The sequence below is a fragment of the Taudactylus pleione genome, unplaced genomic scaffold, assembly GCF_031769625.1.
Source record: "Taudactylus pleione unplaced genomic scaffold, aTauple2 ptg000914l, whole genome shotgun sequence".
Classification (NCBI taxonomy): domain Eukaryota; kingdom Metazoa; phylum Chordata; class Amphibia; order Anura; family Myobatrachidae; genus Taudactylus; species Taudactylus pleione.
In genome coordinates this window covers 397,655-424,095 of record NW_028285315.1, presented here as the reverse complement: position 1 = coordinate 424,095, position 26,441 = coordinate 397,655, and the positions used below count along the sequence as shown (strand labels likewise).

General features: G+C 31.0%; 13 non-coding genes across 13 annotated transcripts; all 13 read left to right on the top strand.

The window, feature by feature from the left end:
* Positions 1-1,448: 1,448 nt before the first annotated feature.
* TRNAR-UCG (transfer RNA arginine (anticodon UCG)) lies at positions 1,449-1,521 on the top strand. Its single transcript has one exon. It is a non-coding gene; the product is annotated as a tRNA-Arg (tRNA).
* A 1,845-nt stretch (positions 1,522-3,366) lies between these two features.
* TRNAR-UCG (transfer RNA arginine (anticodon UCG)) lies at positions 3,367-3,439 on the top strand. Its single transcript has one exon. It is a non-coding gene; the product is annotated as a tRNA-Arg (tRNA).
* Positions 3,440-4,324: 885 nt separating this feature from the next.
* Positions 4,325-4,397, top strand: TRNAR-UCG (transfer RNA arginine (anticodon UCG)). The gene has a single exon. It is a non-coding gene; the product is annotated as a tRNA-Arg (tRNA).
* Positions 4,398-7,201: 2,804 nt separating this feature from the next.
* On the top strand, positions 7,202-7,274 carry TRNAR-UCG (transfer RNA arginine (anticodon UCG)). Its single transcript has one exon. It is a non-coding gene; the product is annotated as a tRNA-Arg (tRNA).
* An 885-nt stretch (positions 7,275-8,159) lies between these two features.
* On the top strand, positions 8,160-8,232 carry TRNAR-UCG (transfer RNA arginine (anticodon UCG)). Its single transcript has one exon. It is a non-coding gene; the product is annotated as a tRNA-Arg (tRNA).
* A 2,804-nt stretch (positions 8,233-11,036) lies between these two features.
* TRNAR-UCG (transfer RNA arginine (anticodon UCG)) lies at positions 11,037-11,109 on the top strand. The gene has a single exon. It is a non-coding gene; the product is annotated as a tRNA-Arg (tRNA).
* A 1,845-nt stretch (positions 11,110-12,954) lies between these two features.
* Positions 12,955-13,027, top strand: TRNAR-UCG (transfer RNA arginine (anticodon UCG)). The gene has a single exon. It is a non-coding gene; the product is annotated as a tRNA-Arg (tRNA).
* A 1,843-nt stretch (positions 13,028-14,870) lies between these two features.
* TRNAR-UCG (transfer RNA arginine (anticodon UCG)) lies at positions 14,871-14,943 on the top strand. Its single transcript has one exon. It is a non-coding gene; the product is annotated as a tRNA-Arg (tRNA).
* Positions 14,944-18,701: 3,758 nt separating this feature from the next.
* On the top strand, positions 18,702-18,774 carry TRNAR-ACG (transfer RNA arginine (anticodon ACG)). Its single transcript has one exon. It is a non-coding gene; the product is annotated as a tRNA-Arg (tRNA).
* Positions 18,775-19,659: 885 nt separating this feature from the next.
* Positions 19,660-19,732, top strand: TRNAR-UCG (transfer RNA arginine (anticodon UCG)). Its single transcript has one exon. It is a non-coding gene; the product is annotated as a tRNA-Arg (tRNA).
* Positions 19,733-22,534: 2,802 nt separating this feature from the next.
* On the top strand, positions 22,535-22,607 carry TRNAR-UCG (transfer RNA arginine (anticodon UCG)). The gene has a single exon. It is a non-coding gene; the product is annotated as a tRNA-Arg (tRNA).
* Positions 22,608-24,451: 1,844 nt separating this feature from the next.
* Positions 24,452-24,524, top strand: TRNAR-UCG (transfer RNA arginine (anticodon UCG)). The gene has a single exon. It is a non-coding gene; the product is annotated as a tRNA-Arg (tRNA).
* Positions 24,525-26,368: 1,844 nt separating this feature from the next.
* TRNAR-UCG (transfer RNA arginine (anticodon UCG)) lies at positions 26,369-26,441 on the top strand. The gene has a single exon. It is a non-coding gene; the product is annotated as a tRNA-Arg (tRNA).

Below are 26,441 nucleotides of genomic sequence, written 5' to 3'. Positions count from 1 at the left end.
CATAAAACTTAAAAAACCTTTAGGAAAATGTCAGTGTTTACCTGTTAACTTGTTTGATTTTGGTAATCTGTGTTGCAAAGCAGTTCTTTGACCAAATTGATACTATAATGGTTATTTGCATATCTGCATATAAAAAATACATCTCACATGTTTAGAAGGAATCAGTGAAATCAGAACACCCATAGTTCAATGAGAAATTGCTCTAATGCCTACATCCCTAATCTTTTTATAAAACTTTATAGCATGCCTATAGAAAAGTTAAGTTATTTCACAGCTAAGTTAAGGATTTTACAAAATCTAGGCTATGTGAAAGGTATACTTTGTAATGTTCACTCAACATAAATCACTAAAATATGTTGGATTTCATTTTGTAATTCATATGCAAGTTTTTCCAAAACATACCTCTAGAAAAAGCTTCTAAATTTTGAATGTTATACTTGAGGTTACTATTACCACACCTTCCACAGGTTCGACAATTTTGACATAGATGACAGCGTGGCATAATGGATGAGGCGTCTGACTTCTGATCAGAAGATTGAGGGTTTGTGTCCCTTCATGGTCAAGTCATTCTTTTTGTCACAATTTGAAATCTTCAAACTCTGCATGAATTCAATGGATGACAATGTTGTAAAGAATGTACATTTCTAAATGTAATTCCCATAGGAAAATAAATACAACATAAACAATTATGTGCATGATGTACACATAGTTATAGGTTTTTTAGGTTTTTGGTGCATAGTAAAAGGTATCGTTTTGGAAAATGTAAGTATTTACCTCTTAACTTGTTCAATTTTGGTAATCTGTGTTGGAAAAAAATCTTTGACCAAATTGATACAATAAAGGATATTTGCATATCTGCATATAAAAATTATATCTCACATGTTTAAAATGAATCATTGAAATCCGAACATCCATAGTCCAATGAGAAATTGCTATAAAGCCTACATCCCTAATATTTTCATAAAACTTAAAAAACCTTTAGGAAAATGTCAGTGTTTACCTGTTAACTTGTTTGATTTTGGTAATCTGTGTTGCAAAGCAATTCTTTGACCAAATTGATACTATAATGGTTATTTGCATATCTGCATATAAAAAATACATCTCACATGTTTAGAAGGAATCAGTGAAATCAGAACAGCCATAGCTCAATGAGAAATTGCTTTAATGCCTACATCCCTAATCTTTTTATAAAACTTTATAGCATGCCTATAGAAAAGTTAAGTTATTTCTCAGCTAAGTTAAGGATTTTACAAAATCTAGGCTATGTGAAAGGTATACTTTGTAATGTTCACTCAACATAAATCACTAAAATATGTTGGATTTCATTTTGTAATTCATACGCAAGTTTTTCCAAAACATATATCTAGAAAAAACTTCTAAATTTTGAATGTTATACTTGAGGTTACTTTTACCACACCTTCCACAGGTTCGACAACTTCGATAAAGATGACCGCGTGGCCTAATGGATAAGGCGTCTGACTTCGGATCAGAAGATTGAGGGTTCGAGTCCCTTCGTGGTCGAGTCTTTCATTTTGTCACAATTTGAAATCTTCAAACTCTGCATGAATTCAATGGATGACAATGTTGTAAAGAATGTACATTTCTAAATGTAATACCCATAGGAAAATAAATACAACATAAACAATGATGTGCATGATGTACACATAGTTATAGGTTTTTTAGGTTTTTGGTGCATAGTAAAAGGTATCCTTTTGGAAAATGTAAGTATTTACCTGTTAACTTGTTCAATTTTGGTAATCTGTGTTGGAATAAAATCTTTGACCAAATTGATACAATAAAGGATATTTGCATATCTGCATATAAAAATTATATCTCACATGTTTAAAATGAATCATTGAAATCCGAACATCCATAGTCCAATGAGAAATTGCTATAAAGCCTACATCCCTAATATTTTCATAAAACTTAAAAAACCTTTAGGAAAATGTAAGTGTTTACCTGTTAACTTGTTTGATTTTGGTAATCTGTGTTGCAAAGCAATTCTTTGACCAAATTGATACTATAATGGTTATTTGCATATCTGCATATAAAAAATACATCTCACATGTTTAGAAGGAATCAGTGAAATCAGAACACCCATAGTTCAATGAGAAATTGCTCTAATGCCTACATCCCTAATCTTTTTATAAAACTTTATAGCATGCCTATAGAAAAGTTAAGTTATTTCTCAGCTAAGTTAAGGATTTTACAAAATCTAGGCTATGTGAAAGGTATACTTTGTAATGTTCACTCAACATAAATCACTAAAATATGTTGGATTTCATTTTGTAATTCATATGCAAGTTTTTCCAAAACATACCTCTAGAAAAAGCTTCTAAATTTTGAATGTTATACTTGAGGTTACTATTACCACACCTTCCACAGGTTCGACAATTTCGACATAGATGACAGCGTGGCATAATGGATGAGGCGTCTGACTTCTGATCAGAAGATTGAGGGTTCGTGTCCCTTCGTGGTCAAGTCATTCTTTTTGTCACTATTTGAAATCTTCAAACTCTGCATGAATTCAATGGATGACAATGTTGTAAAGAATGTACATTTCTAAATGTAATTCCCATAGGAAAATAAATACAACATAAACAATGATGTGCATGATGTACACATAGTTATAGTTTTTTTAGGTTTTTGGTGCATAGTAAAAGGTATCCTTTTGGAAAAGGTAAGTATTTACCTGTTAACTTGTTCAATTTTGGTAATCTGTGTTGGAAAAAAATCTTTGACCAAATTGATACAATAAAGGATATTTGCATATCTGCATATAAAAACTATATCTCACATGTTTAAAATGAATCATTGAAATCCGAACATCCATAGTCCAATGAGAAATTGCTATAAAGCCTACATCCCTAATATTTTCATAAAACTTAAAAAACCTTTAGGAAAATGTCAGTGTTTACCTGTTAACTTGTTTGATTTTGGTAATCTGTGTTGCAAAGCAATTCTTTGACCAAATTGATACTATAATGGTTATTTGCATATCTGCATATAAAAAATACATCTCACATGTTTAGAAGGAATCACTGAAATCAGAACAGCCATAGCTCAATGAGAAATTGCTCTAATGCCTACATCCCTAATCTTTTTATAAAACTTTATAGCATGCCTATAGAAAAGTTAAGTTATTTCTCAGCTAAGTTAAGGATTTTACAAAATCTAGGCTATGTGAAAGGTATACTTTGTAATGTTCACTCAACATAAATCACTAAAATATGTTGGATTTCATTTTGTAATTCATATGCAAGTTTTTCCAAAACATATATCTAGAAAAAACTTCTAAATTTTGAATGTTATACTTGAGGTTACTATTACCACACCTTCCACAGGTTCAACAACTTCTATAAACATGACTGCGTGGCCTAATGGATAAGGCATCTGACTTCGGATCAGAAGATTGAGGGTTCGAGTCCCTTCGTGGTCGAGTCTTTCATTTTGTCACAATTTGAAATCTTCATACTCTGCATGAATTCAATGGATGACAATGTTGTAAAGAATGTACATTTCTAAATGTAATTCCCATAGGAAAATAAATACAACATAAACAATGATGTGCATGATGTACACATAGTTATAGTTTTTTTAGGTTTTTGGTGCATAGTAAAAGGTATCCTTTTGGAAAAGGTAAGTATTTACCTGTTAACTTGTTCAATTTTGGTAATCTGTGTTGGAAAAAAATCTTTGACCAAATTGATACAATAAAGGATATTGCATATCTGCATATAAAAATTATATCTCACATGTTTAAAATGAATCATTGAAATCCGAACATCCATAGTCCAATGAGAAATTGCTATAAAGCCTACATCCCTAATATTTTCATAAAACTTAAAAAACCTTTAGGAAAATGTAAGTGTTTACCTGTTAACTTGTTTGATTTTGGTAATCTGTGTTGCAAAGCAGTTCTTTGACCAAATTGATACTATAATGGTTATTTGCATATCTGCATATAAAAAATACATCTCACATGTTTAGAAGGAATCAGTGAAATCAGAACACCCATAGTTCAATGAGAAATTGCTCTAATGCCTACATCCCTAATCTTTTTATAAAACTTTATAGCATGCCTATAGAAAAGTTAAGTTATTTCTCAGCTAAGTTAAGGATTTTACAAAATCTAGGCTATGTGAAAGGTATACTTTGTAATGTTCACTCAACATAAATCACTAAAATATGTTGGATTTCATTTTGTAGTTCATACGCAAGTTTTTCCAAAACATATATCTAGAAAAAACTTCTAAATTTTGAATGTTATACTTGAGGTTACTTTTACCACACCTTCCACAGGTTCGACAACTTCGATAAAGATGACCGCGTGGCCTAATGGATAAGGCGTCTGACTTCGGATCAGAAGATTGAGGGTTCGAGTCCCTTCGTGGTCGAGTCTTTCATTTTGTCACAATTTGAAATCTTCAAACTCTGCATGAATTCAATGGATGACAATGTTGTAAAGAATGTACATTTCTAAATGTAATTCCCATAGGAAAATAAATACAACATAAACAATGATGTGCATGATGTACACATAGTTATAGGTTTTTTAGGTTTTTGGTGCATAGTAAAAGGTATCCTTTTGGAAAATGTAAGTATTTACCTGTTAACTTGTTCAATTTTGTTAATCTGTGTTGGAATAAAATCTTTGACCAAATTGATACAATAAAGGATATTTGCATATCTGCATATAAAAATTATATCTCACATGTTTAAAATGAATCATTGAAATCCGAACATCCATAGTCCAATGAGAAATTGCTATAAAGCCTACATCCCTAATATTTTCATAAAACTTAAAAAACCTTTAGGAAAATGTCAGTGTTTACCTGTTAACTTGTTTGATTTTGGTAATCTGTGTTGCAAAGCAATTCTTTGATCAAATTGATACTATAATGGTTATTTGCATATCTGCATATAAAAAATACATCTCACATGTTTAGAAGGAATCAGTGAAATCAGAACACCCATAGTTCAATGAGAAATTGCTCTAATGCCTACATCCCTAATCTTTTCATAAAACTTTATAGCATGCCTATAGAAAAGTTAAGTTATTTCTCAGCTAAATTAAGGATTTTACAAAATCTAGGCTATGTGAAAGGTATACTTTGTAATGTTCACTCAACATAAATCACTAAAATATGTTGGATTTCATTTTGTAATTCATATGCAAGTTTTTCCAAAACATACCTCTAGAAAAAGCTTCTAAATTTTGAATGTTATACTTGAGGTTACTATTACCACACCTTCCATAGGTTCGACAATTTCGACATAGATGACAGCGTGGCATAATGGATGAGGCGTCTGACTTCTGATCAGAAGATTGAGGATTCGTGTCCCTTCATGGTCAAGTCATTCTTTTTGTCACTATTTGAAATCTTCAAACTCTGCATGAATTCAATGGATGACAATGTTGTAAAGAATGTACATTTCTAAATGTAATTCCCATAGGAAAATAAATACAACATAAACAATGATGTGCATGATGTACACATAGTTATAGGTTTTTTAGGTTTTTGGTGCATATTAAAAGGTATCCTTTTGGAAAATGTAAGTATTTACCTGTTAACTTGTTCAATTTTGGTAATCTGTGTTGGAAAAAAATCTTTGACCAAATTGATACAATAAAGGATATTTGCATATCTGCATATAAAAATTATATCTCACATGTTTAAAATGAATCATTGAAATCCGAACATCCATAGTCCAATGAGAAATTGCTATAAAGCCTACATCCCTAATATTTTCATAAAACTTAAAAAACCTTTAGGAAAATGTCAGTGTTTACCTGTTAACTTGTTTGATTTTGGTAATCTGTGTTGCAAAGCAGTTCTTTGACCAAATTGATACTATAATGGTTATTTGCATATCTGCATATAAAAAATACATCTCACATGTTTAGAAGGAATCAGTGAAATCAGAACACCCATAGTTCAATGAGAAATTGCTCTAATGCCTACATCCCTAATCTTTTTATAAAACTTTATAGCATGCCTATAGAAAAGTTAAGTTATTTCACAGCTAAGTTAAGGATTTTACAAAATCTAGGCTATGTGAAAGGTATACTTTGTAATGTTCACTCAACATAAATCACTAAAATATGTTGGATTTCATTTTGTAATTCATATGCAAGTTTTTCCAAAACATACCTCTAGAAAAAGCTTCTAAATTTTGAATGTTATACTTGAGGTTACTATTACCACACCTTCCACAGGTTCGACAATTTCGACATAGATGACAGCGTGGCATAATGGATGAGGCGTCTGACTTCTGATCAGAAGATTGAGGGTTTGTGTCCCTTCATGGTCAAGTCATTCTTTTTGTCACAATTTGAAATCTTCAAACTCTGCATGAATTCAATGGATGACAATGTTGTAAAGAATGTACATTTCTAAATGTAATTCCCATAGGAAAATAAATACAACATAAACAATTATGTGCATGATGTACACATAGTTATAGGTTTTTTAGGTTTTTGGTGCATAGTAAAAGGTATCGTTTTTTAAAATGTAAGTATTTACCTCTTAACTTGTTCAATTTTGGTAATCTGTGTTGGAAAAAAATCTTTGACCAAATTGATACAATAAAGGATATTTGCATATCTGCATATAAAAATTATATCTCACATGTTTAAAATGAATCATTGAAATCCGAACATCCATAGTCCAATGAGAAATTGCTATAAAGCCTACATCCCTAATATTTTCATAAAACTTAAAAAACCTTTAGGAAAATGTCAGTGTTTACCTGTTAACTTGTTTGATTTTGGTAATCTGTGTTGCAAAGCAATTCTTTGACCAAATTGATACTATAATGGTTATTTGCATATCTGCATATAAAAAATACATCTCACATGTTTAGAAGGAATCAGTGAAATCAGAACAGCCATAGCTCAATGAGAAATTGCTTTAATGCCTACATCCCTAATCTTTTTATAAAACTTTATAGCATGCCTATAGAAAAGTTAAGTTATTTCTCAGCTAAGTTAAGGATTTTACAAAATCTAGGCTATGTGAAAGGTATACTTTGTAATGTTCACTCAACATAAATCACTAAAATATGTTGGATTTCATTTTGTAATTCATACGCAAGTTTTTCCAAAACATATATCTAGAAAAAACTTCTAAATTTTGAATGTTATACTTGAGGTTACTTTTACCACACCTTCCACAGGTTCGACAACTTCGATAAAGATGACCGCGTGGCCTAATGGATAAGGCGTCTGACTTCGGATCAGAAGATTGAGGGTTCGAGTCCCTTCGTGGTCGAGTCTTTCATTTTGTCACAATTTGAAATCTTCAAACTCTGCATGAATTCAATGGATGACAATGTTGTAAAGAATGTACATTTCTAAATGTAATTCCCATAGGAAAATAAATACAACATAAACAATGATGTGCATGATGTACACATAGTTATAGTTTTTTTAGGTTTTTGGTGCATAGTAAAAGGTATCCTTTTGGAAAAGGTAAGTATTTACCTGTTAACTTGTTCAATTTTGGTAATCTGTGTTGGAAAAAAATCTTTGACCAAATTGATACAATAAAGGATATTGCATATCTGCATATAAAAATTATATCTCACATGTTTAAAATGAATCATTGAAATCCGAACATCCATAGTCCAATGAGAAATTGCTATAAAGCCTACATCCCTAATATTTTCATAAAACTTAAAAAACCTTTAGGAAAATGTAAGTGTTTACCTGTTAACTTGTTTGATTTTGGTAATCTGTGTTGCAAAGCAGTTCTTTGACCAAATTGATACTATAATGGTTATTTGCATATCTGCATATAAAAAATACATCTCACATGTTTAGAAGGAATCAGTGAAATCAGAACACCCATAGTTCAATGAGAAATTGCTCTAATGCCTACATCCCTAATCTTTTTATAAAACTTTATAGCATGCCTATAGAAAAGTTAAGTTATTTCTCAGCTAAGTTAAGGATTTTACAAAATCTAGGCTATGTGAAAGGTATACTTTGTAATGTTCACTCAACATAAATCACTAAAATATGTTGGATTTCATTTTGTAATTCATACGCAAGTTTTTCCAAAACATATATCTAGAAAAAACTTCTAAATTTTGAATGTTATACTTGAGGTTACTTTTACCACACCTTCCACAGGTTCGACAACTTCGATAAAGATGACCGCGTGGCCTAATGGATAAGGCGTCTGACTTCGGACCAGAAGATTGAGGGTTCGAGTCCCTTCGTGGTCGAGTTTTTCATTTTGTCACAATTTGAAATCTTCAAACTCTGCATGAATTCAATGGATGACAATGTTGTAAAGAATGTACATTTCTAAATGTAATTCCCATAGGAAAATAAATACAACATAAACAATGATGTGCATGATGTACACATAGTTATAGGTTTTTTAGGTTTTTGGTGCATAGTAAAAGGTATCCTTTTGGAAAATGTAAGTATTTACCTGTTAACTTGTTCAATTTTGTTAATCTGTGTTGGAATAAAATCTTTGACCAAATTGATACAATAAAGGATATTTGCATATCTGCATATAAAAATTATATCTCACATGTTTAAAATGAATCATTGAAATCCGAACATCCATAGTCCAATGAGAAATTGCTATAAAGCCTACATCCCTAATATTTTCATAAAACTTAAAAAACCTTTAGGAAAATGTCAGTGTTTACCTGTTAACTTGTTTGATTTTGGTAATCTGTGTTGCAAAGCAATTCTTTGATCAAATTGATACTATAATGGTTATTTGCATATCTGCATATAAAAAATACATCTCACATGTTTAGAAGGAATCAGTGAAATCAGAACACCCATAGTTCAATGAGAAATTGCTCTAATGCCTACATCCCTAATCTTTTCATAAAACTTTATAGCATGCCTATAGAAAAGTTAAGTTATTTCTCAGCTAAGTTAAGGATTTTACAAAATCTAGGCTATGTGAAAGGTATACTTTGTAATGTTCACTCAACATAAATCACTAAAATATGTTGGATTTCATTTTGTAATTCATATGCAAGTTTTTCCAAAACATACCTCTAGAAAAAGCTTCTAAATTTTGAATGTTATACTTGAGGTTACTATTACCACACCTTCCACAGGTTCGACAATTTCGACATAGATGACAGCGTGGCATAATGGATGAGGCGTCTGACTTCTGATCAGAAGATTGAGGATTCGTGTCCCTTCATGGTCAAGTCATTCTTTTTGTCACTATTTGAAATCTTCAAACTCTGCATGAATTCAATGGATGACAATGTTGTAAAGAATGTACATTTCTAAATGTAATTCCCATAGGAAAATAAATACAACATAAACAATGATGTGCATGATGTACACATAGTTATAGGTTTTTTAGGTTTTTGGTGCATATTAAAAGGTATCCTTTTGGAAAATGTAAGTATTTACCTGTTAACTTGTTCAATTTTGGTAATCTGTGTTGGAAAAAAATCTTTGACCAAATTGATACAATAAAGGATATTTGCATATCTGCATATAAAAATTATATCTCACATGTTTAAAATGAATCATTGAAATCCGAACATCCATAGTCCAATGAGAAATTGCTATAAAGCCTACATCCCTAATATTTTCATAAAACTTAAAAAACCTTTAGGAAAATGTCAGTGTTTACCTGTTAACTTGTTTGATTTTGGTAATCTGTGTTGCAAAGCAGTTCTTTGACCAAATTGATACTATAATGGTTATTTGCATATCTGCATATAAAAAATACATCTCACATGTTTAGAAGGAATCAGTGAAATCAGAACACCCATAGTTCAATGAGAAATTGCTCTAATGCCTACATCCCTAATCTTTTTATAAAACTTTATAGCATGCCTATAGAAAAGTTAAGTTATTTCACAGCTAAGTTAAGGATTTTACAAAATCTAGGCTATGTGAAAGGTATACTTTGTAATGTTCACTCAACATAAATCACTAAAATATGTTGGATTTCATTTTGTAATTCATATGCAAGTTTTTCCAAAACATACCTCTAGAAAAAGCTTCTAAATTTTGAATGTTATACTTGAGGTTACTATTACCACACCTTCCACAGGTTCGACAATTTCGACATAGATGACAGCGTGGCATAATGGATGAGGCATCTGACTTCTGATCAGAAGATTGAGGGTTTGTGTCCCGTCATGGTCAAGTCATTCTTTTTGTCACAATTTGAAATCTTCAAACTCTGCATGAATTCAATGGATGACAATGTTGTAAAGAATGTACATTTCTAAATGTAATTCCCATAGGAAAATAAATACAACATAAACAATTATGTGCATGATGTACACATAGTTATAGGTTTTTTAGGTTTTTGGTGCATAGTAAAAGGTATCGTTTTGGAAAATGTAAGTATTTACCTCTTAACTTGTTCAATTTTGGTAATCTGTGTTGGAAAAAAATCTTTGACCAAATTGATACAATAAAGGATATTTGCATATCTGCATATAAAAATTATATCTCACATGTTTAAAATGAATCATTGAAATCCGAACATCCATAGTCCAATGAGAAATTGCTATAAAGCCTACATCCCTAATATTTTCATAAAACTTAAAAAACCTTTAGGAAAATGTCAGTGTTTACCTGTTAACTTGTTTGATTTTGGTAATCTGTGTTGCAAAGCAATTCTTTGACCAAATTGATACTATAATGGTTATTTGCATATCTGCATATAAAAAATACATCTCACATGTTTAGAAGGAATCAGTGAAATCAGAACAGCCATAGCTCAATGAGAAATTGCTTTAATGCCTACATCCCTAATCTTTTTATAAAACTTTATAGCATGCCTATAGAAAAGTTAAGTTATTTCTCAGCTAAATTAAGGATTTTACAAAATCTAGGCTATGTGAAAGGTATACTTTGTAATGTTCACTCAACATAAATCACTAAAATATGTTGGATTTCATTTTGTAATTCATACGCAAGTTTTTCCAAAACATATATCTAGAAAAAACTTCTAAATTTTGAATGTTATACTTGAGGTTACTTTTACCACACCTTCCACAGGTTCGACAACTTCGATAAAGATGACCGTGTGGCCTAATGGATAAGGCGTCTGACTTCGGATCAGAAGATTGAGGGTTCGAGTCCCTTCGTGGTCGAGTCTTTCATTTTGTCACAATTTGAAATCTTCAAACTCTGCATGAATTCAATGGATGACAATGTTGTAAAGAATGTACATTTCTAAATGTAATTCCCATAGGAAAATAAATACAACATAAACAATGATGTGCATGATGTACACATAGTTATAGGTTTTTTAGGTTTTTGGTGCATAGTAAAAGGTATCCTTTTGGAAAATGTAAGTATTTACCTGTTAACTTGTTCAATTTTGGTAATCTGTGTTGGAATAAAATCTTTGACCAAATTGATACAATAAAGGATATTTGCATATCTGCATATAAAAATTATATCTCACATGTTTAAAATGAATCATTGAAATCCGAACATCCATAGTCCAATGAGAAATTGCTATAAAGCCTACATCCCTAATATTTTCATAAAACTTAAAAAACCTTTAGGAAAATGTAAGTGTTTACCTGTTAACTTGTTTGATTTTGGTAATCTGTGTTGCAAAGCAATTCTTTGACCAAATTGATACTATAATGGTTATTTGCATATCTGCATATAAAAAATACATCTCACATGTTTAGAAGGAATCAGTGAAATCAGAACACCCATAGTTCAATGAGAAATTGCTCTAATGCCTACATCCCTAATCTTTTTATAAAACTTTATAGCATGCCTATAGAAAAGTTAAGTTATTTCTCAGCTAAGTTAAGGATTTTACAAAATCTAGGCTATGTGAAAGGTATACTTTGTAATGTTCACTCAACATAAATCACTAAAATATGTTGGATTTCATTTTGTAATTCATATGCAAGTTTTTCCAAAACATACCTCTAGAAAAAGCTTCTAAATTTTGAATGTTATACTTGAGGTTACTATTACCACACCTTCCACAGGTTCGACAATTTCGACATAGATGACAGCGTGGCATAATGGATGAGGCGTCTGACTTCTGATCAGAAGATTGAGGGTTCGTGTCCCTTCGTGGTCAAGTCATTCTTTTTGTCACTATTTGAAATTTTCAAACTCTGCATGAATTCAATGGATGACAATGTTGTAAAGAATGTACATTTCTAAATGTAATTCCCATAGGAAAATAAATACAACATAAACAATGATGTGCATGATGTACACATAGTTATAGTTTTTTTAGGTTTTTGGTGCATAGTAAAAGGTATCCTTTTGGAAAAGGTAAGTATTTACCTGTTAACTTGTTCAATTTTGGTAATCTGTGTTGGAAAAAAATCTTTGACCAAATTGATACAATAAAGGATATTTGCATATCTGCATATAAAAACTATATCTCACATGTTTAAAATGAATCATTGAAATCCGAACATCCATAGTCCAATGAGAAATTGCTATAAAGCCTACATCCCTAATATTTTCATAAAACTTAAAAAACCTTTAGGAAAATGTCAGTGTTTACCTGTTAACTTGTTTGATTTTGGTAATCTGTGTTGCAAAGCAATTCTTTGACCAAATTGATACTATAATGGTTATTTGCATATCTGCATATAAAAAATACATCTCACATGTTTAGAAGGAATCACTGAAATCAGAACAGCCATAGCTCAATGAGAAATTGCTCTAATGCCTACATCCCTAATCTTTTTATAAAACTTTATAGCATGCCTATAGAAAAGTTAAGTTATTTCTCAGCTAAGTTAAGGATTTTACAAAATCTAGGCTATGTGAAAGGTATACTTTGTAATGTTCACTCAACATAAATCACTAAAATATGTTGGATTTCATTTTGTAATTCATATGCAAGTTTTTCCAAAACATATATCTAGAAAAAACTTCTAAATTTTGAATGTTATACTTGAGGTTACTATTACCACACCTTCCACAGGTTCAACAACTTCTATAAACATGACTGCGTGGCCTAATGGATAAGGCGTCTGACTTCGGATCAGAAGATTGAGGGTTCGAGTCCCTTCGTGGTCGAGTCTTTCATTTTGTCACAATTTGAAATCTTCATACTCTGCATGAATTCAATGGATGACAATGTTGTAAAGAATGTACATTTCTAAATGTAATTCCCATAGGAAAATAAATACAACATAAACAATGATGTGCATGATGTACACATAGTTATAGTTTTTTTAGGTTTTTGGTGCATAGTAAAAGGTATCCTTTTGGAAAAGGTAAGTATTTACCTGTTAACTTGTTCAATTTTGGTAATCTGTGTTGGAAAAAAATCTTTGACCAAATTGATACAATAAAGGATATTGCATATCTGCATATAAAAATTATATCTCACATGTTTAAAATGAATCATTGAAATCCGAACATCCATAGTCCAATGAGAAATTGCTATAAAGCCTACATCCCTAATATTTTCATAAAACTTAAAAAACCTTTAGGAAAATGTAAGTGTTTACCTGTTAACTTGTTTGATTTTGGTAATCTGTGTTGCAAAGCAGTTCTTTGACCAAATTGATACTATAATGGTTATTTGCATATCTGCATATAAAAAATACATCTCACATGTTTAGAAGGAATCAGTGAAATCAGAACACCCATAGTTCAATGAGAAATTGCTCTAATGCCTACATCCCTAATCTTTTTATAAAACTTTATAGCATGCCTATAGAAAAGTTAAGTTATTTCTCAGCTAAGTTAAGGATTTTACAAAATCTAGGCTATGTGAAAGGTATACTTTGTAATGTTCACTCAACATAAATCACTAAAATATGTTGGATTTCATTTTGTAATTCATATGCAAGTTTTTCCAAAACATACCTCTAGAAAAAGCTTCTAAATTTTGAATGTTATACTTGAGGTTACTATTACCACACCTTCCACAGGTTCGACAATTTCGACATAGATGACAGCGTGGCATAATGGATGAGGCGTCTGACTTCTGATCAGAAGATTGAGGGTTTGTGTCCCTTCATGGTCAAGTCATTCTTTTTGTCACAATTTGAAATCTTCAAACTCTGCATGAATTCAATGGATGACAATGTTGTAAAGAATGTACATTTCTAAATGTAATTCCCATAGGAAAATAAATACAACATAAACAATTATGTGCATGATGTACACATAGTTATAGGTTTTTTAGGTTTTTGGTGCATAGTAAAAGGTATCGTTTTGGAAAATGTAAGTATTTACCTCTTAACTTGTTCAATTTTGGTAATCTGTGTTGGAAAAAAATCTTTGACCAAATTGATACAATAAAGGATATTGCATATCTGCATATAAAAATTATATCTCACATGTTTGAAATGAATCATTGAAATCCGAACATCCATAGTCCAATGAGAAATTGCTATAAAGCCTACATCCCTAATATTTTCATAAAACTTAAAAAACCTTTAGGAAAATGTCAGTGTTTACCTGTTAACTTGTTTGATTTTGGTAATCTGTGTTGCAAAGCAATTCTTTGACAAAATTGATACTATAATGGTTATTTGCATATCTGCATATAAAAAATACATCTCACATGTTTAGAAGGAATCAGTGAAATCAGAACAGCCATAGCTCAATGAGAAATTGCTCTTATGCCTACATCCCTAATCTTTTTATAAAACTTTACAGCATGCCTATAGAAAAGTTAAGTTACTTCTCAGCTAAGTTAAGGATTTTACAAAATCTAGGCTATGTGAAAGGTATACTTTGTAATGTTCACTCAACATAAATCACTAAAATATGTTGGATTTCATTTTGTAATTCATATGCAAGTTTTTCCAAAACATATATCTAGAAAAAACTTCTAAATTTTGAATGTTATACTTGAGGTTACTATTACCACACCTTCCACAGGTTCAACAACTTCTATAAACATGACTGCGTGGCCTAATGGATAAGGCGTCTGACTTCGGATCAGAAGATTGAGGGTTCGAGTCCCTTCGTGGTCGAGTCTTTCATTTTGTCACAATTTGAAATCTTCAAACTCTGCATGAATTCAATGGATGACAATGTTGTAAAGAATGTACATTTCTAAATGTAATTCCCATAGGAAAATAAATACAACATAAACAATGATGTGCATGATGTACACATAGTTATAGTTTTTTTAGGTTTTTGGTGCATAGTAAAAGGTATCCTTTTGGAAAAGGTAAGTATTTACCTGTTAACTTGTTCAATTTTGGTAATCTGTGTTGGAAAAAAATCTTTGACCAAATTGATACAATAAAGGATATTGCATATCTGCATATAAAAATTATATCTCACATGTTTAAAATGAATCATTGAAATCCGAACATCCATAGTCCAATGAGAAATTGCCATAAAGCCTACATCCCTAATATTTTCATAAAACTTAAAAAACCTTTAGGAAAATGTAAGTGTTTACCTGTTAACTTGTTTGATTTTGGTAATCTGTGTTGCAAAGCAGTTCTTTGACCAAATTGATACTATAATGGTTATTTGCATATCTGCATATAAAAAATACATCTCACATGTTTAGAAGGAATCAGTGAAATCAGAACACCCATAGTTCAATGAGAAATTGCTCTAATGCCTACACCCTTATCTTTTCATAAAACTTTATAGCATGCCTATAGAAAAGTTAAGTTATTTCTCAGCTAAGTTAAGGATTTTACAAAATCTAGGCTATGTGAAAGGTATACTTTGTAATGTTCACTCAACATAAATCACTAAAATATGTTGGATTTCTTTTTGTAATTCATATGCAAGTTTTTCCAAAACATACCTCTAGAAAAAGCTTCTAAATTTTGAATGTTATACTTGAGGTTACTATTACCACACCTTCCACAGGTTCGACAATTTCGACATAGATGACAGCATGGCATAATGGATGAGGCGTCTGACTTCTGATCAGAAGATTGAGGATTCGTGTACCTTCATGGTCAAGTCATTCTTTTTGTCACTATTTGAAATCTTCAAACTCTGCATGAATTCAATGGATGACAATGTTGTAAAGAATGTACATTTCTAAATGTAATTCCCATAGGAAAATAAATACAACATAAACAATGATGTGCATGATGTACACATAGTTATAGTTTTTTTAGGTTTTTGGTGCATAGTAAAAGGTATCCTTTTGGAAAAGGTAAGTATTTACCTGTTAACTTGTTCAATTTTGGTAATCTGTGTTGGAAAAAAATCTTTGACCAAATTGATACAATAAAGGATATTGCATATCTGCATATAAAAATTATATCTCACATGTTTAAAATGAATCATTGAAATCCGAACATCCATAGTCCAATGAGAAATTGCCATAAAGCCTACATCCCTAATATTTTCATAAAACTTAAAAAACCTTTAGGAAAATGTAAGTGTTTACCTGTTAAATTGTTTGATTTTGGTAATCTGTGTTGCAAAGCAGTTCTTTGACCAAATTGATACTATAATGGTTATTTGCATATCTGCATATAAAAAATACATCTCACATGTTTAGAAGGAATCAGTGAAATCAGAACACCCATAGTTCAATGAGAAATTGCTCTAATGCCTACATCCCTAATCTTTTCATAAAACTTTATAGCATGCCTATAGAAAAGTTAAGTTATTTCTCAGCTAAGTTAAGGATTTTACAAAATCTAGGCTATGTGAAAGGTATACTTTGTAATGTTCACTCAACATAAATCACTAAAATATGTTGGATTTCATTTTGTAATTCATATGCAAGTTTTTCCAAAACATACCTCTAGAAAAAGCTTCTAAATTTTGAATGTTATACTTGAGGTTACTATTACCACACCTTCCACAGGTTCGACAATTTCGACATAGATGACAGCGTGGCATAATGGATGAGGCGTCTGACTTCTGATCAGAAGATTGAGGATTCGTGTCCCTTCATGGTCAAGTCATTCTTTTTGTCACTATTTGAAATCTTCAAACTCTGCATGAATTCAATGGATGACAATGTTGTAAAGAATGTACATTTCTAAATGTAATTCCCATAGGAAAATAAATATAACATAAACAATGATGTGCATGATGTACACATAGTTATAGGTTTTTTAGGTTTTTGGTGCATAGTAAAAGGTATCCTTTTGGAAAATGTAAGTATTTACCTGTTAACTTGCTCAATTTTGGTAATCTGTGTTGGAAAAAAATCTTTGACCAAATTGATACAATAAAGGATATTTGCATATCTGCATATAAAAATTATATCTCACATGTTTAAAATGAATCATTGAAATCCGAACATCCATAGTCCAATGAGAAATTGCTATAAAGCCTACATCCCTAATATTTTCATAAAACTTAAAAAACCTTTAGGAAAATGTCAGTGTTTACCTGTTAACTTGTTTGATTTTGTAATCTGTGTTGCAAAGCAATTCTTTGACCAAATTGATACTATAATGGTTATTTGCATATCTGCATATAAAAAATACATCTCACATGTTTAGAAGGAATCAGTGAAATCAGAACAGCCATAGCTCAATGAGAAATTGCTCTAATGCCTACATCCCTAATCTTTTTATAAAACTTTATAGCATGCCTATAGAAAAGTTAAGTTATTTCTCAGCTAAGTTAAGGATTTTACAAAATCTAGGCTATGTGAAAGGTATACTTTGTAATGTTCACTCAACATAAATCACTAAAATATGTTGGATTTCATTTTGTAATTCATATGCAAGTTTTTCCAAAACATATATCTAGAAAAAACTTCTACATTTTGAATGTTATACTTGAGGTTACTTTTACCACACCTTCCACAGGTTCGACAACTTCTATAAAGATGACCGCGTGGCCTAATGGATAAGGCATCTGACTTCAGATCAGAAGATTGAGGGTTCGAGTCCCTTCGTGGTCGAGTCTTTCATTTTGTCACAATTTGAAATCTTCAAACTCTGCATGAATTCAATGGATGACAATGTTGTAAAGAATGTACATTTCTAAATGTAATTCCCATAGGAAAATAAATACAACATAAACAATGATGTGCATGATGTACACATAGTTATAGTTTTTTTAGGTTTTTGGTGCACAGTAAAAGGTATCCTTTTGGAAAAGGTAAGTATTTACCTGTTAACTTGTTCAATTTTGGTAATCTGTGTTGGAAAAAAATCTTTGACCAAATTGATACAATAAAGGATATTGCATATCTGCATATAAAAATTATATCTCACATGTTTGAAATGAATCATTGAAATCCAAACATCCATAGTCCAAGGAGAAATTGCTATAAAGCCTACATCCCTAATATTTTCATAAAACTTAAAAAACCTTTAGGAAAATGTCAGTGTTTACCTGTTAACTTGTTTGATTTTGGTAATCTGTGTTGCAAAGCAATTCTTTGACAAAATTGATACTATAATGGTTATTTGCATATCTGCATATAAAAAATACATCTCACATGTTTAGAAGGAATCAGTGAAATCAGAACAGCCATAGCTCAATGAGAAATTGCTCTTATGCCTACATCCCTAATCTTTTTATAAAACTTTACAGCATGCCTATAGAAAAGTTAAGTTACTTCTCAGCTAAGTTAAGGATTTTACAAAATCTAGGCTATGTGAAAGGTATACTTTGTAATGTTCACTCAACATAAATCACTAAAATATGTTGGATTTCATTTTGTAATTCATATGCAAGTTTTTCCAAAACATATATCTAGAAAAAACTTCTAAATTTTGAATGTTATACTTGAGGTTACTATTACCACACCTTCCACAGGTTCAACAACTTCTATAAACATGACTGCGTGGCCTAATGGATAAGGCGTCTGACTACGGATCAGAAGATTGAGGGTTCGAGTCCCTTCATGGTCGAGTCTTTCATTTTGTCACAATTTGAAATCTTCAAAGTCTGCATGAATTCAATGGATGACAATGTTGTAAAGAATTTACATTTCTAAATGTAATTCCCATAGGAAAATAAATACAACATAAACAATGATGTGCATGATGTACACATAGTTATAGTTTTTTTAGGTTTTTGGTGCATAGTAAAAGGTATCCTTTTGGAAAAGGTAAGTATTTACCTGTTAACTTGTTCAATTTTGGTAATCTGTGTTGGCAAAAAATCTTTGACCAAATTGATACAATAAAGGATATTGCATATCTGCATATAAAAATTATATCTCACATGTTTGAAATGAATCATTGAAATCCGAACATCCATAGTCCAATGAGAAATTGCTATAAAGCCTACATCCCTAATATTTTCATAAAACTTAAAAAACCTTTAGGAAAATGTCAGTGTTTACCTGTTAACTTGTTTGATTTTGGTAATCTGTGTTGCAAAGCAATTCTTTGACAAAATTGATACTATAATGGTTATTTGCATATCTGCATATAAAAAATACATCTCACATGTTTAGAAGGAATCAGTGAAATCAGAACAGCCATAGCTCAATGAGAAATTGCTCTTATGCCTACATCCCTAATCTTTTTATAAAACTTTACAGCATGCCTATAGAAAAGTTAAGTTATTTCTCAGCTAAGTTAAGGATTTTACAAAATCTAGGCTATGTGAAAGGTATACTTTGTAATGTTCACTCAACATAAATCACTAAAATATGTTGGATTTCATTTTGTAATTCATATGCAAGTTTTTCCAAAACATATATCTAGAAAAAACTTCTAAATTTTGAATGTTATACTTGAGGTTACTATTACCACACCTTCCACAGGTTCAACAACTTCTATAAACATGACTGCGTGGCCTAATGGATAAGGCGTCTGACTTCGGATCAGAAGATTGAGGGTTCGAGTCCCTTCGTGGTCGAGTCTTTCATTTTGTCACAATTTGAAATCTTCAAAGTCTGCATGAATTCAATGGATGACAATGTTGTAAAGAATTTACATTTCTAAATGTAATTCCCATAGGAAAATAAATACAACATAAACAATGATGTGCATGATGTACACATAGTTATAGTTTTTTTAGGTTTTTGGTGCATAGTAAAAGGTATCCTTTTGGAAAAGGTAAGTATTTACCTGTTAACTTGTTCAATTTTGGTAATCTGTGTTGGAAAAAAATCTTTGACCAAATTGATACAATAAAGGATATTGCATATCTGCATATAAAAATTATATCTCACATGTTTAAAATGAATCATTGAAATCCGAACATCCATAGTCCAATGAGAAATTGCCATAAAGCCTACATCCCTAATATTTTCATAAAACTTAAAAAACCTTTAGGAAAATGTAAGTGTTTACCTGTTAACTTGTTTGATTTTGGTAATCTGTGTTGCAAAGCAGTTCTTTGACCAAATTGATACTATAATGGTTATTTGCATATCTGCATATAAAAAATACATCTCACATGTTTAGAAGGAATCAGTGAAATCAGAACACCCATAGTTCAATGAGAAATTGCTCTAATGCCTACATCCCTAATCTTTTCATAAAACTTTATAGCATGCCTATAGAAAAGTTAAGTTATTTCTCAGCTAAGTTAAGGATTTTACAAAATCTAGGCTATGTGAAAGGTATACTTTGTAATGTTCACTCAACATAAATCACTAAAATATGTTGGATTTCATTTTGTAATTCATATGCAAGTTTTTCCAAAACATACCTCTAGAAAAAGCTTCTAAATTTTGAATGTTATACTTGAGGTTACTATTACCACACCTTCCACAGGTTCAACAATTTCGACATAGATGACAGCGTGGCATAATGGATGAGGCGTCTGACTTCTGATCAGAAGCTTGAGGATTCGTGTCCCTTCATGGTCAAGTCATTCTTTTTGTCACTATTTGAAATCTTCAAACTCTGCATGAATTCAATGGATGACAATGTTGTAAAGAATGTACATTTCTAAATGTAATTCCCATAGGAAAATAAATACAACATAAACAATGATGTGCATGATGTACACATAGTTATAGGTTTTTTAGGTTTTTGGTGCATAGTAAAAGGTATCCTTTTGGAAAATGTAAGTATTTACCTGTTAACTTGTTCAATTTTGGTAATCTGTGTTGGAAAAAAATCTTTGACCAAATTGATACAATAAAGGATATTTGCATATCTGCATATAAAAATTATATCTCACATGTTTGAAATGAATCATTGAAATCCGAACATCCATAGTCCAATGAGAAATTGCTATAAAGCCTACATCCCTAATATTTTCATAAAACTTAAAAAACCTTTAGGAAAATGTCAGTGTTTACCTGTTAACTTGTTTGATTTTGGTAATCTGTGTTGCAAAGCAATTCTTTGACAAAATTGATACTATAATGGTTATTTGCATATCTGCATATAAAAAATACATCTCACATGTTTAGAAGGAATCAGTGAAATCAGAACAGCCATAGCTCAATGAGAAATTGCTCTTATGCCTACATCCCTAATCTTTTTATAAAACTTTACAGCATGCCTATAGAAAAGTTAAGTTATTTCTCAGCTAAGTTAAGGATTTTACAAAATCTAGGCTATGTGAAAGGTATACTTTGTAATGTTCACTCAACATAAATCACTAAAATATGTTGGATTTCATTTTGTAATTCATATGCAAGTTTTTCCAAAACATATATCTAGAAAAAACTTCTACATTTTGAATGTTATACTTGAGGTTACTTTTACCACACCTTCCACAGGTTCGACAACTTCTATAAAGATGACCGCGTGGCCTAATGGATAAGGCATCTGACTTCAGATCAGAAGATTGAGGGTTCGAGTCCCTTCGTGGTCGAGTCTTTCATTTTGTCACAATTTGAAATCTTCAAACTCTGCATGAATTCAATGGATGACAATGTTGTAAAGAATGTACATTTCTAAATGTAATTCCCATAGGAAAATAAATACAACATAAACAATGATGTGCATGATGTACACATAGTTATAGTTTTTTTAGGTTTTTGGTGCACAGTAAAAGGTATCCTTTTGGAAAAGGTAAGTATTTACCTGTTAACTTGTTCAATTTTGGTAATCTGTGTTGGAAAAAAATCTTTGACCAAATTGATACAATAAAGGATATTGCATATCTGCATATAAAAATTATATCTCACATGTTTGAAATGAATCATTGAAATCCGAACATCCATAGTCCAATGAGAAATTGCTATAAAGCCTACATCCCTAATATTTTCATAAAACTTAAAAAACCTTTAGGAAAATGTCAGTGTTTACCTGTTAACTTGTTTGATTTTGGTAATCTGTGTTGCAAAGCAATTCTTTGACAAAATTGATACTATAATGGTTATTTGCATATCTGCATATAAAAAATACATCTCACATGTTTAGAAGGAATCAGTGAAATCAGAACAGCCATAGCTCAATGAGAAATTGCTCTTATGCCTACATCCCTAATCTTTTTATAAAACTTTACAGCATGCCTATAGAAAAGTTAAGTTACTTCTCAGCTAAGTTAAGGATTTTACAAAATCTAGGCTATGTGAAAGGTATACTTTGTAATGTTCACTCAACATAAATCACTAAAATATGTTGGATTTCATTTTGTAATTCATATGCAAGTTTTTCCAAAACATATATCTAGAAAAAACTTCTAAATTTTGAATGTTATACTTGAGGTTACTATTACCACACCTTCCACAGGTTCAACAACTTCTGTAAACATGACTGCGTGGCCTAATGGATAAGGCGTCTGACTTCGGATCAGAAGATTGAGGGTTCGAGTCCCTTCGTGGTCGAGTCTTTCATTTTGTCACAATTTGAAATCTTCAAAGTCTGCATGAATTCAATGGATGACAATGTTGTAAAGAATGTACATTTCTAAATGTAATTCCCATAGGAAAATAAATACAACATAAACAATGATGTGCATGATGTACACATAGTTATAGTTTTTTTAGGTTTTTGGTGCATAGTAAAAGGTATCCTTTTGGAAAAGGTAAGTATTTACCTGTTAACTTGTTCAATTTTGGTAATCTGTGTTGGAAAAAAATCTTTGACCAAATTGATACAATAAAGGATATTGCATATCTGCATATAAAAATTATATCTCACATGTTTAAAATGAATCATTGAAATCCGAACATCCATAGTCCAATGAGAAATTGCCATAAAGCCTACATCCCTAATATTTTCATAAAACTTAAAAAACCTTTAGGAAAATGTAAGTGTTTACCTGTTAACTTGTTTGATTTTGGTAATCTGTGTTGCAAAGCAGTTCTTTGACCAAATTGATACTATAATGGTTATTTGCATATCTGCATATAAAAAATACATCTCACATGTTTAGAAGGAATCAGTGAAATCAGAACACCCATAGTTCAATGAGAAATTGCTCTAATGCCTACATCCCTAATCTTTTCATAAAACTTTATAGCATGCCTATAGAAAAGTTAAGTTATTTCTCAGCTAAGTTAAGGATTTTACAAAATCTAGGCTATGTGAAAGGTATACTTTGTAATGTTCACTCAACATAAATCACTAAAATATGTTGGATTTCATTTTGTAATTCATATGCAAGTTTTTCCAAAACATACCTCTAGAAAAAGCTTCTAAATTTTGAATGTTATACTTGAGGTTACTATTACCACACCTTCCACAGGTTCAACAATTTCGACATAGATGACAGCGTGGCATAATGGATGAGGCGTCTGACTTCTGATCAGAAGCTTGAGGATTCGTGTCCCTTCATGGTCAAGTCATTCTTTTTGTCACTATTTGAAATCTTCAAACTCTGCATGAATTCAATGGATGACAATGTTGTAAAGAATGTACATTTCTAAATGTAATTCCCATAGGAAAATAAATACAACATAAACAATGATGTGCATGATGTACACATAGTTATAGGTTTTTTAGGTTTTTGGTGCATAGTAAAAGGTATCCTTTTGGAAAATGTAAGTATTTACCTGTTAACTTGTTCAATTTTGGTAATCTGTGTTGGAAAAAAATCTTTGACCAAATTGATACAATAAAGGATATTTGCATATCTGCATATAAAAATTATATCTCACATGTTTGAAATGAATCATTGAAATCCGAACATCCATAGTCCAATGAGAAATTGCTATAAAGCCTACATCCCTAATATTTTCATAAAACTTAAAAAACCTTTAGGAAAATGTCAGTGTTTACCTGTTAACTTGTTTGATTTTGGTAATCTGTGTTGCAAAGCAATTCTTTGACAAAATTGATACTATAATGGTTATTTGCATATCTGCATATAAAAAATACATCTCACATGTTTAGAAGGAATCAGTGAAATCAGAACAGCCATAGCTCAATGAGAAATTGCTCTTATGCCTACATCCCTAATCTTTTTATAAAACTTTACAGCATGCCTATAGAAAAGTTAAGTTATTTCTCAGCTAAGTTAAGGATTTTACAAAATCTAGGCTATGTGAAAGGTATACTTTGTAATGTTCACTCAACATAAATCACTAAAATATGTTGGATTTCATTTTGTAATTCATATGCAAGTTTTTCCAAAACATATATCTAGAAAAAACTTCTACATTTTGAATGTTATACTTGAGGTTACTATTACCACACCTTCCACAGGTTCAACAACTTCTATAAACATGACTGCGTGGCCTAATGGATAAGGCGTCTGACTTCGGATCAGAAGATTGAGGGTTCGAGTCCCTTCGAGGTCGAGTCTTTCTTTTTGTCACAATTTGAAATCTTCAAAGTCTGCATGAATTCAATGGATGACAATGTTGTAAAGAATGTACATTTCTAAATGTAATTCCCATAGGAAAATAAATACAACATAAACAATGATGTGCATGATGTACACATAGTTATAGTTTTTTTAGGTTTTTGGTGCATAGTAAAAGGTATCCTTTTGGAAAAGGTAAGTATTTACCTGTTAACTTGTTCAATTTTGGTAATCTGTGTTGGAAAAAAATCTTTGACCAAATTGATACAATAAAGGATATTGCATATCTGCATATAAAAATTATATCTCACATGTTTAAAATGAATCATTGAAATCCGAACATCCATAGTCCAATGAGAAATTGCCATAAAGCCTACATCCCTAATATTTTCATAAAACTTAAAAAACCTTTAGGAAAATGTAAGTGTTTACCTGTTAACTTGTTTGATTTTGGTAATCTGTGTTGCAAAGCAGTTCTTTGACCAAATTGATACTATAATGGTTATTTGCATATCTGCATATAAAAAATACATCTCACATGTTTAGAAGGAATCAGTGAAATCAGAACACCCATAGTTCAATGAGAAATTGCTCTAATGCCTACATCCCTAATCTTTTCATAAAACTTTATAGCATGCCTATAGAAAAGTTAAGTTATTTCTCAGCTAAGTTAAGGATTTTACAAAATCTAGGCTATGTGAAAGGTATACTTTGTAATGTTCACTCAACATAAATCACTAAAATATGTTGGATTTCATTTTGTAATTCATATGCAAGTTTTTCCAAAACATACCTCTAGAAAAAGCTTCTAAATTTTGAATGTTATACTTGAGGTTACTATTACCACACCTTCCACAGGTTCGACAATTTCGACATAGATGACAGCGTGGCATAATGGATGAGGCGTCTGACTTCTGATCAGAAGATTGAGGATTCGTGTCCCTTCATGGTCAAGTCATTCTTTTTGTCACTATTTGAAATCTTCAAACTCTGCATGAATTCAATGGATGACAATGTTGTAAAGAATGTACATTTCTAAATGTAATTCCCATAGGAAAATAAATACAACATAAACAATGATGTGCATGATGTACACATAGTTATAGGTTTTTTAGGTTTTTGGTGCATAGTAAAAGGTATCCTTTTGGAAAATGTAAGTATTTACCTGTTAACTTGTTCAATTTTGGTAATCTGTGTTGGAAAAAAATCTTTGACCAAATTGATACAATAAAGGATATTTGCATATCTGCATATGAAAATTATATCTCACATGTTTAAAATGAATCATTGAAATCCTAACATCCATAGTCCAATGAGAAATTGCTATAAAGCCTACATCCCTAATATTTTCATAAAACTTAAAAAACCTTTAGGAAAATGTCAGTGTTTACCTGTTAACTTGTTTGATTTTGGTAATCTGTGTTGCAAAGCAATTCTTTGACCAAATTGATACTATAATGGTTATTTGCATATCTGCATATAAAAAATACATCTCACATGTTTAGAAGGAATCAGTGAAATCAGAACAGCCATAGCTCAATGAGAAATTGCTCTAATGCCTACATCCCTAATCTTTTTTTAAAACTTTATAGCATGCCTATAGAAAAGTTACGTTATTTCTCAGCTAAGTTAAGGATTTTACAAAATCTAGGCTATGTGAAAGGTATACTTTGTAATGTTCACTCAACATAAATCACTAAAATATGTTGGATTTCATTTTGTAATTCATATGCAAGTTTTTCCAAAACATATATCTAGAAAAAACTTCTAAATTTTGAATGTTATACTTGAGGTTACTTTTACCAGACCTTCCACAGGTTCGACAACTTCTATAAAGATGACCGCGTGGCCTAATGGATGAGGCGTCTGACTTCGGATCAGAAGATTGAGGGTTCGAGTCCCTTCGAGGTCG